Consider the following 11,773-nt stretch of genomic DNA (forward strand, 5'->3'; position numbering starts at 1 on the left):
GCAATTTTATGCCATGTTTGAATCTATTTTTGAATAATTTTGTTAAGCAGATTGCAGCATTGGTGATTCTGCTGTTCAAAATGCATAAAAACAGCATTTTTATCCTAATTCTATTCATACGGTCCTGTGTTCTTTATACTGTAAGTTTTTCTTTTTCTAAAGCTAGGTTTTAAAAGTCACAATATATCCTCTTGTTTACAGTTGAGTAATATAATCAATATATCATGATAGTTATTGCAATTGCAGATTCCTACACAGCCCTGTTATAGAATATAATGAAATATCGCACCTCTGGAACCAGTCAGCCGTGTTTCATGTCTGGAGAACATGGAAAACATCACTGTGCTCGTCGGTATATAACACGGGATAGTGACTTCAGTCATGTTTTATTTGGACCGGGGAGTTCTCCCTGCTTTAAGTGCTGACAGGTATCATAGTAAACAAGACTGAAGGCGACACCAGGCTGATATAAGTCATGTGAGGTGAAATAAACATGAACTGCTGGCTGTCTGGACGCTGTAAGGCCAGGTGAACTGAGGTAGGTCACTATTTCATCACTTTTTTTTTTTTTTTTAATCATAACAGTGGTTGGCACACTTAGCTGTGCAACACATATTCACCAAGTATCATTAACTGGTTTATAATAGAAAAGTGTCTTCACCTTTATAATGAGACATACATTCTCCTCACAGAAATGTTGTATTTCTGACTAAAATCCAGACTGAATTATTGTCATCTGCAAACTTTAAGTGTGCAACTAAAGTGCGAGGTGAATAATATTGACAAGAATAATGGATTGCAGTTGTTAACTTTGTCCTGTCAAGGCCCAAAGCACGTATTGCAAACTCAGGCAGATGGTGTCGTCATCTGGTTTTGCTGGATAGTACCGTGTATGTGTCAAGCCCTCGTAGTACCGCGATTACTACCAGTTTTACTCCACAACACACACTCAGCAGGCCGTGGCGTGCAGCGACCAGGCCTCGACTACACACACAAGGCCGCTTGGAAATCCTCTACTCCCTGTCACCGGGGAAATAACCGGTTTAACGGGCATATTGACCCTTTAATACCATGTAATACGGCCCTTATTCCCTTTGCGCTGCATGACAGTGGGAAACGTCCCAACACTTTGTCAATCCACCCCCACACAAAACACCAAAAAAGTCGGTTTTTAATGGCCCATCCGAAAGTGACAGTCGTCTAAAAATACAACCACAACCCACCCGGTAACTTTGGACCCAACCCTCGCGTGTTTTTGCGTTATTTGTATCGTGATAGAAAGTGTCAATATGTGGACAGAAAACTAGTCCAAGAAGAAGAAGCAGAAGAAGAAGGAGGCCCGTGGAAGCATCGAAGCCCCCCCTTTTAGAAACATAAAAACACGTAAAGAAAAAAAAATTCACCCCAGCCCCGTGGATTGTATGTCAGGAAACAGGGAGAAAAAAAATATGAAGGGGAAACGGGGAGTTTTCGAGGTTTAACACACAACGCGGAGGGAAAATACCAGTTGTTGTAGGAAGTCCAGCGGCAGTTACAGTTATGGCGTTGAATGTATTTCTAGTGGAAAAGTTTCTAGCTCACTATGTCTAGCCGCACCGCTCCCTTTTTTTCGCACAAGACACCCAATCCGCCCTCTACTCCTCTGTGTAGGCCACCCAGATATCGGAAAATACGCTCCTCGGCTCTCTGGCTAACACTGTTTATGGCCACAGTAAACATGTACAGCGTTAGCAGCTCGGCAAAAGCACAACAAGCCCCACCGCAGTGCTGCAGGAGAAAGATTTGTGGGAAGCTAATACTCACCAGAGCTGATATAGTACCCCCGAGTGCCTCCGTGGTGACTCCGCGGGTTAAAATAGGGCAGGGGGGCTAGTCGTCCGCAGTTGCCAATTAGCGACCGTTCATGTTTCTCCGGCAAAGCAACTTAAAAGGAGGAAAAACTACTGCCCTGTACATTCTACACTACAGTCGCAAAATGGTGAATGAAGCCCCAAAGCCTTGACAACCAGCTCGAGCGGCCAATAGCGAGGCACGAACGCGTACAGTAGCCAATCACAAGCCGAGGAAGAGCACAAGGGGTGGAGCGGTACGTCAAAGTAAATTTGATGGACGTCACGACGCGGCCAATAGCCGTGTGGGAAAACACAGAACAGCTGTTGGGAGAGCGAGGCTGCGGCGGCCAATGAGGAGCCGCGGTGGGCGTGGACACGGACACGCAGCGCAGGAATGAAGAGCTGATCTGGTCCTGAGTCTTCATCACATCTTCATCAAACAGGAGAAAAGACTGGGATTAGAGCAGATATACCTTCACTAATTTCACAGTTACAGCAGCAAAGGGTGAGATATTTAATAATTAATAAATATATGCAAGAAAAAATATAACGAAGCTAAACATAATTATAAATAAAAGACAAAAGAGCAAGTTATGACAATACATATGTTAAATAACCCATAAGGGAGCAAGAAATAATGATAATTATGTGAAATATAACATCAAAAAGTAATATATTGTTGAACATATGTGTAATAACACATGAATGAGCAAAAAAATAACATGCAAAGAGCAACATATTTAATAATTGATAAATATATGCAAGAAAAAATATATAGAAGCTAAACATTATTATAAATAAAAGACAAAAGAGCAAGTTATGACAATACATATGTTAAATAACCCATAAGGGAGCAAGAAATAATGATAAATATATGAAATACATGTGTAATAACAGATGAATGAGCAAAAAAAAAAAAAAAAACATGCAAAGAGCAAGATATTTAATAATCAATAAATATATACAAGAAAAAATATAAAGAAGCTAAACATAATAATATGCATGTTAAATAAAAGACAAAAGAGCAAGTTATGACAATACATATGTTAAATAACCCATAAGGGAGTATGAAATAATGATAAATATATGAAATACAACATCAAAAAGTAATACATTTTTTTACATATGTGTAATAACAGATGAATGAGCAAAAAAAAAAAAAAAAACATGCAAAGAGCAAGATATTTAATAATTAATAAATGTATACAAGAAAAAATATAAGAAAGCTAAACATAATAACATGCATGTTAAATAAAAGACAAAAGAGCAAGTTATGACAATACATATGTTAAATAACCCATAAGGGAGCGAGAAATAATGATAAATATATCAAATACAACATCAAAAAGTAATATATACATATGTGTAATAACAGATGAATGAGCCAAAAAATAACATGGAAAGAGCAACATATTATTAACGCCAAAGCAATATATGTGCAATTAATGCATTTTCGTGAGATTTCAATGATAAACAAGAGGTGAAAAGTACACATTTATAAACTATATATGAAATGTATTAGAAACAAAATACATACACATGAGAAGCACAATCAAAAAGAAAATATCATTGTAATAATGTGTAATAAGGGGAAAAAAAGAACAAAATATAATATGAAAAGTGCAAGATTTTTTTTAATAGAAATGCAATACATATATATATAAATTATAAGTTTTTATAAAAATTTCAATGACATATACACACAAGAGGTAAAAATACACATTTCTAAACTATATGAAACTTATTAGAAACATAATAAACATGGTAGACAAAAGAATAAAGTGCAAGCTATGAAAATAAATTTGTAAAATAACTTAAAAGGGAACACGAAATCATGCTAAATATGTGAAATACAACATCAAAAAGCAAAATATAGTTCTAAATATGTGCAATAAAAGATGAAAAAGTAAAATATAATATGAAAAGAGCAAGGTAGCCTTAGCATAAATGTAATATATGTATAAATAATAACTTTATGTAAGATTTCAATGACACACAAGAGGTAAAACAAACAAACAAACAAAAAAACCCTACATATTTACAAACTACATATGAAACCTGTTAGAAACTTTATGTAGCGTATGTCTATATATACATAGTATATCTATATATTCCTGTGCAACTTGTAGATTTCGGCTACTACTACCTCTGTTATGATGCTACTGTGCTCGTTGTGTCTGTTAGCAAAACAGCACAAAAACTACTGCACAATTTTCATGAAACTTTAAGGAAAGGAAGGGCATGAGGCAAGAATGAACCCCAAAAACAGATCCATAAAAAAGGAAATGTCAGGTAATCATCAAAAACTTTGCTTTACCTCAGAGAATGTTTTTAATATTTAATGCTTGATAATTTGCAGGCATTTTCTTTTCGTTTCATGTTTTGTCTCACATCTGGATGTGTTTACATGAATGAGCACACGTAGATGTTTTAATTACATCTTCATGCCTCCAAAATGAAGTTGTATGTGATAATACTATAATATATCTCCTAACAGGTAGGATTTGGCAACATCACCGTGGATTTTGAGGCATATATATCATAAAGTATAGCCTAATAGCCTAATAATGATGTAATAAAAAGACAAAGATATGATGAATAGAATGATCAGTAAACTGTAAATCAGATGTTGTAGACTTTTCACAGCTTGGACTCTTTAATGTGTCTTAAATGTGTGGTTTTTTTTTTTTTTCAGATTTTAACTCCAGGATGACGTTATCACATTTACTAAACTCCATGCATATGTTATAACTTCCGGTTGTATTACATAAAACAGCTTTATTAACGAGACAAATCACTTTCTTTGTGCATCCTCTGCTCTGTTTAAGCTACAGGTTGAGTGTAGTTTCAACAGGAACCACAAAGAACACCAACTCCCAAAATCTCACGCTGTCTCCCTCCATCCCTCTCTCAAAAAAACTCTCCCTCCCTCCCAGCTAATCAGACGTACTCTAAACAGTACAGCACCGCTTAGTCCCGCCTCCTTGGCCAATCGCTGCAGCTGCTGGAGCCTATACGTCACCAGAGCGGCTCCTGATTGGCTGAGAGGCCCGGGGTCTGTAGGCCAATGACCGAGTGCTGTGGTGAGGTCATTATGCTTGTTGCCATCAGCTTGGCCAAACAGGAAGAGTGAAACCCCAGTGAGTAAGTTAGTCCAAACGTGGGATTAGAGCTCCTGAGAGAATGACCCACATACACTGTGGGCCTCATTGTACACACACACACAGACACACACTGTGCAATCAGACAGGCATGCGTGTACAGAGCATGCAAGCAGACATACACACACACAGGTTTACAATAAAAACAATGCCACACACTTTCACACAAACACACATGTAACAGGCATCCCACTGAGATTTCATAATAACACGCTAACAGTTACAGTGCGTCTGTGTGTAGCGCTGCAACATGCTATTTCTATAGCATACAAGCACAGATGGCAAGTTTGGTCAATGATAAAACAAAGCCGGCTGATTGCGGCATTGCAGTCTGCTACACAAACATACACTTCACAGCTACACACAACTGGGCGCGCGCACACAGGCGAGCACCTACACACACACAAAGCAGGCGCAGTGGAGTTATAACATGCCTGGGCGTTACATAAGCTGTACGTGTACTGGAGCACACACACACAAACGCAAACACACACACACAAACGCAGACACTGTAGGCTGCTTAACATGCAAACATACACACTGTTGCATGTACAGTACATACAAACACACACACACAGGTTAAGACACACAACACCTCAGACATACTGTTGACATTTAGTGACTGAAATGTGTGCAACTTGTGCATCATAAATCTGTCTAAACGCGCCACATAAACACATGTAAGTAGTGCAGAGTGAGTGGTGAGTGGGTATCCAGACATCCACTTCCACACCCCTCATAGTGAAGCACTGCAGTCTCTGTCTGTGTCTGTAACTGACTGCTCATTCACCGTATTCAGAAATGTAGGGCGAGTACAGCGAGCACGCAACTTTGAGGGACGGCTGGCTTTGTAAGGCTGGCTTTGAGACGAAAAGAGAGAGAAAAGGAGGCAGGTTTAAGTCTGAGACATGGAAGTGTGAGGGAGGTGGACGGGAGAGTGTGTGACAGGATGAGGATGAAGATGAAGATGAAGATGTGGATGAGGATGTGGATGAAGATGAAAATGAAGATGAGGATGAAGATGAGGATGTGGATGAGGATGAAGATGTGGATGTGGCTGAGGATGTGGATGTGGATGAAGATGAAAATGAAGATGAGGATGAAGATGAAGATGAGGATGAGGATGAGGATGTGGATGAGGATGAAGATGTGGATGAGGATGTGGATGAAGATGAAAATGAAGATGAGGATGAGGATGAAGATGAGGATGTGGATGAGGATGTGGATGAGGATGAAGATGTGGATGTGGCTGAGGATGTGGATGAAGATGAAAATGAAGATGAAGATGAGGATGAGGATGAAGATGAAGATGAGGATGTGGATGAGGATGAAGATGAAGATGTGGATGAGAAAGAAGATGTGGATGAGGATGTGGATGAAGATGAAAATGAAGATGAGGATGAAGATGAGGATGTGGATGAGGATGAAGATGTGGATGTGGCTGAGGATGTGGATGTGGATGAAGATGAAAATGAAGATGAGGATGAAGATGAACATGAGGATGAGGATGTGGATGAGGATGAAGATGAAGATGTGGATGAGGATGTGGATGAAGATGAAAATGAAGATGAGGATGAAGATGAGGATGTGGATGAAGATGTGGATGTGGCTGAGGATGTGGATGTGGATGAAGATGAAAATGAAGATGAGGATGAAGATGAGGATGAGGATGTGGATGAGGATGAAGATGAAGATGTGGATGAGGATGTGGATGAAGATGAAAATGAAGATGAGGATGAGGATGAAGATGAGGATGTGGATGAGGATGTGGATGAGGATGAAGACGTGGATGTGGCTGAGGATGTGGATGAAGATGAAAATGAAGATGAAGATGAGGATGAAGATGAAGATGAGGATGTGGATGAGGATGAAGATGAAGATGTGGATGAGAAAGAAGATGTGGATGTGGATGAGGATGAAGATGTGAATGAGGATGAAGATGAAGACGTGGATGAAGATGAGGATAAAGATGAGGATGAAGATGAGGATGTGGATGAGAAAGAAGATGTGGATGAGGATGAGGACGAAGATGAGGGTGAGGATGAAAATGAAGATGAAGATGAAGGTGAGGATGAAGATGTAAATGAGGATGAAGATGAAGACGTGGATGAAGATGAGGATAAAGATGAGGATGAAGATGAGGATCTGGATGAAGACGTGGATGAGAATGAAGATGAGGATGAGAATGAGGATGAAGATGAGCATGAGGGTGTGGATGAAGATGAGGATGAAGATGTGGATGAAGATGTAGATGAAGACAAGGATGAGGATGTGGATGAAGATGAGCATGAGGATGAAAAGGAAGATGAGGATGAAGGTGAGGATGAAGATGTGGATGAGGATGAAGATGAGGTTGAGGATGTGGATGAAGATGAGGATGAAGATGTGGATGAGAAAGAAGATGTGGATGAGGATGAAGATGAGGGTGAGGATGAGAATGCAGATGAGGTTGAAGATGTGGATGAAGATCAGGATGAAGATGTGGATGAGGATGAAGATGTGGATGAGGATGACAATGAGAATGAGGATGAAGATGAAAATAAAGATGTGGATAAGGATGAGGATGAACATGAGGATGTGGATGAAGATACGAATGAAGATGAGGGTGAAAGGAGGATGAGGATGAAGATGACAATGAAGATGTGGATGAGGATGAAGATGTGGATGAAGATGTGGATGAAGATAAGAATGAAGATGAGGGTGAGAGGGAGGATGAAGATGAAGATGAGGTTGAGGAGGATCTGTAGATGCAGGTGGACCTAAACCCAGAGTGGTGGGACTCTTTACCACAGAAGTCGATCTGTTTGTGAATGAGTGCCATAAATCCTCCTGGTATTAGCACCTCTGAGCACTTTCTAAGAATGAGGCTGAGAGCTGTGGCTAAGCCCCCCAATCCCAGTCACTTTACACTAAATGCATTACAGCCACTTAACTGCTAAACAGCTCCAGGGACCCTGCACTGTGTCTGACCCCACACTCTCACTGTCTGATTCAACTGAGCATGTGTGTGTGTGTGTGTGTGTGTGTGTGTGTGTGTGTATTAAAACACAACCGGTGGAGTGTGAGAGCTGGACCAGAAGAGTGTTACTCTCCTCTTCCGTCGGCCAACGTGTCGAGGTTGAGTAGCCGTTCAGTCGATTTAACAGAGGATGATGACATCTTCCACAAGTGTTTTCATCCACTGTTCACCACCTGAACCTCTTGTATTTTTAATGGGATACTTTCCAAAACTGGTTTTCCTTATCACTGGTTTTCTCAAATTTTCTGTAAAACTTGAGGCCTTTAACATCCAGGGGTCAAAAAGTAGAAAAAATCCTTATGATCTGCTGTAATAGAACTCACAACTACTAGGGCGGTAAGAAAATATCGGTTCTGCAATGTATCGCGATATTTCATTTCACAATAATCTCTTGATATTAAAAAGTACTGTATGGATATTTGTAGGTATTTATTCAAATGCAAATATTGTGGAGGTCCATTTTTGTTTTTTTTGTTTTTTGTTTAGATTTTATTTATTATTATTTAACACTCTTATTAAATAATGTTAGTTCCTTTGTTGGGATTGCACAAAAATACTGTTCTGCTGTTGGTTCTGAACTAAAAGAATATGAACATTTGAGCAGGACCTGAAACTGAAATGTCTGTAAAAAAAATAATTTAAGTTTGAACACAGGAACATTTTGTGATATCGCATTAGATCCTGTTGTGATCAAATAAAAACGTGTTTTGTATTTGTGCATATTTCTGGTGAAATTCAGTTCTTCAAGAAAATAATCATTTCGAAAAAAGAAACAAAAAATTGCCTTTTTTAACAGTATCATGATATATCGTTATATCAAGATCCTAGTATTGTGATTTGTATCGTATCACCAGATTCTTGCATATACACACCCCTGCTCACAACACATATAAAAGAAAGACTTCTTCATCTTCATTGAGGTATTCACAACCTGTATGTTTACTTGAGTAAAAGTACAGATACTGTAATGCAGAAATACTCTGTTACAAGTAAAAGTGTTATTTTAGCCGTTAACCCTCAATGACCTAAACAGAACGAAAACAAAACCAGCTACTGATACTAGTTGATCCATTAATTCTATCAATACATGTAAATAATTGGTGTAAAATACAGTTTGTCATCTTTTCATGGTCATCACATATGACCCATGTGGACGTTCAGAGGCTCTGTAGTTACCATGGAAACACTGTCATCTTCCACAACATTGATTCACCAGTAAAACCCATGGAGTTGAATAAATGACAGTGGTTGTAGATGCTTGTTGCATGTTCAGTTAATGATATATTTTGCTGAAAAAGTCACTTTTTCTTCTGTTTTCTCTGTTTCTGATATAATAACCCTCAACTTTAACCCTTTCATGCATGAATTATGAGAACCTTATAGTTGAGTTGTTTTTTTTGGTTGTTTTTTTGAGTGTTTTTATTCCTCCTTCGGCATGAAAAAACCAATGAGATTGAGGTTTTTTTTCATAGATTTACAAAAATGTCCACTCAGCTACACCATAAATTTTATTCTTGAAGCAAAGAACCATGTATTTAAAACCCAATATGATAAAGTGATATGAAAACAGTGAAATGAAACCATGTTTAATGCAGCTAATCTGATGTTTTCTCACATTTTAACATATTCTAATACTAGTTATTACTCACCTCATGGAGATAATATGCAAAAAATAACAATTAACAATTGATTTTCACTCAAGAACCAATCAACAACAGCAAAGTTACAGTAATGGTATGAATTGCAGTTTATGAGATGGTGCATGACCATCCACTGTGTTGGCTGATATGGAACTAAAACAAGTAAACCCATGAATATACAAGAGAACAGCTGGAGAAGAACTGTCCACTGGAGTGACCACTATGTACAAAAGGGTTAATCTGAGCTTTTTCTGATCAATAAATTAAATATTAGAAAACACATGATTTTCAGAGGATAATATTAGAGTAAAAGATGAGAAATCACTCTGTTTTGATATGACATTTGATGAAAAATACAGAAGATAAAGTAATAAATAATGACAAACCACCTAGAAAATGTTGGACGCAGAGAAAACTTAATTTGAAGTCACCTGAAAAACAGTTCTACGCCGCCTGTAGTGACGTCCATGTTCATTTATCTCCGTATCGAAACCTTCTAAAGTGATTTATCAGAATTTATTATTTATTGAACCTGTGTCTTCATGTACAAATATGTTCACTTAACTCGTATTCTTCCTAAAGTTTTTCAGAATTTCTTGATGTTGTCTTCTGTTATTCACAACTTTTCGACACGATATTCAAGCCAATTGTATCTTCCGTACTGCCGAACTTCTGTCTGTCAGTATTCTCTGAAATATGGTGGACCAAATCTGTGGAATAATCTACAACCTGAACTTCAATCAACATCTACTTTATCATTGTTTAAAAAGCATCTGAAAAGGACTTTAATTCATGACAAAATGTAAGGCTGTATATCATTTGATTTGTAATGTGGATTACCTTTTTATTGTTTTTATTTTAGTTTATTATTTCAGTTATATTGTATTTTTTTTTTTTTTTTTTTTGTGTATTTTTCATTTCGGAGGAGGTATTCATATAAACCTTCATTTTTGGCTTCTAACCTCTCCTGCACAATTTTGTTACTTGTTTGAATGTGTTTTTTTCTGTTGCTGTTTTTATTATGTGCAAATAAATAAATAAATAAAAATAAAATAAATAAATCCTCTGCATTGTTTAGTGAAAAGTAAATATTTATGTAATATATTCAATTTACTGATCGTGTAGATGCTCATTAAAGCTCAGCATAAATTCAAATGTTATTATGTCAAAACCTGAATAAAAAATGACTTTTTCAGCAAAATATGTTATTAACCCTTTGATGCATGAATTCTGAGAACCTTAGTCAAGATTTTTTTTTCCTGAGTGTTTTTATTCCCCTTAAGGCATAAAAAAAAAAAAAAAAATGTGATTGAAGTTTTTTTAATGAACCTGTTTTTTTATGTCCACTCAGCTGGACACCATGTATTTAATCTTTGAAGCAAATAAACGTTTTTCATATATTCTGCTGATAGGAAACTGTTGTGTGGAGAAGGGGTGGAATTAGATAACTTATACTTCCTCCCACTCCTTTTTGACTATGCAAATGAAGTCATACTCGCTTTTCATGTATATGTATATGTTTTTCTTTGTGTGTCTTGTTTTCTCATCATCTGTTTCATTTATTACGACTACGCAGGATTATTTTGTGTTGTTGCATATTCGAAATAAACTAAACTAAACTAAACTACACATGTATTTATAAAGCAATAACAGACAGTTATATACAGTGTGCAATGATGTACACATTTAATGTAATGTAAGTGGTGTGTCAGGTGAAAAGGATAAGCAAAAAATAAGCTTTTGCTTCTGGCCTATTCTTTTTTCGATGTTTGTGTTTATTGTGGTTGTTGTACTATGTGCAGTGATTACTGTGCAAACCAAAAATAAACCAGTCATTCATTCAAAACAATGAAATAAACACATGTTTAATGCAGCTAATCTGATGTTTTATCACATTTTAACATACTCTAATACTAGTTATCACTCACTTCATGGAGATCATCTACAAAAAAAACAACTTCTATTTAACCCTTTCATGCATGAATTATTAGAACATTAATCAACATCTTTTTTCCCAAGTGGTTTTTATTAATCTTTAGATATAAAAAAACCAAAACAAAAACAAACGTGATTGAATTTTTTTAACCTATTTTTCATGGAGTTACAAAAATGTCCATTCAA

The 11,773-nt window shown here is 37.1% G+C and overlaps 1 protein-coding gene across 1 annotated transcript in view; it reads right to left on the reverse strand.

Annotated features, from left to right (window-relative positions):
• The window catches only part of cica (capicua transcriptional repressor a), a 62,880-nt gene extending 60,887 nt beyond the window's left edge, over window positions 1-1,993 (reverse strand). The window contains exon 1 of the mRNA XM_030147743.1: window positions 1,804-1,993. The gene's annotated coding sequence lies outside the window, so the exon portion shown is untranslated. The remainder of the gene's footprint in view (window positions 1-1,803) is intronic.
• Window positions 1,994-11,773: the final 9,780 nt, after the last annotated feature.

Source organism: Sphaeramia orbicularis, chromosome 11 (assembly GCF_902148855.1).
Source record: "Sphaeramia orbicularis chromosome 11, fSphaOr1.1, whole genome shotgun sequence".
Taxonomy (NCBI): domain Eukaryota; kingdom Metazoa; phylum Chordata; class Actinopteri; order Kurtiformes; family Apogonidae; genus Sphaeramia; species Sphaeramia orbicularis.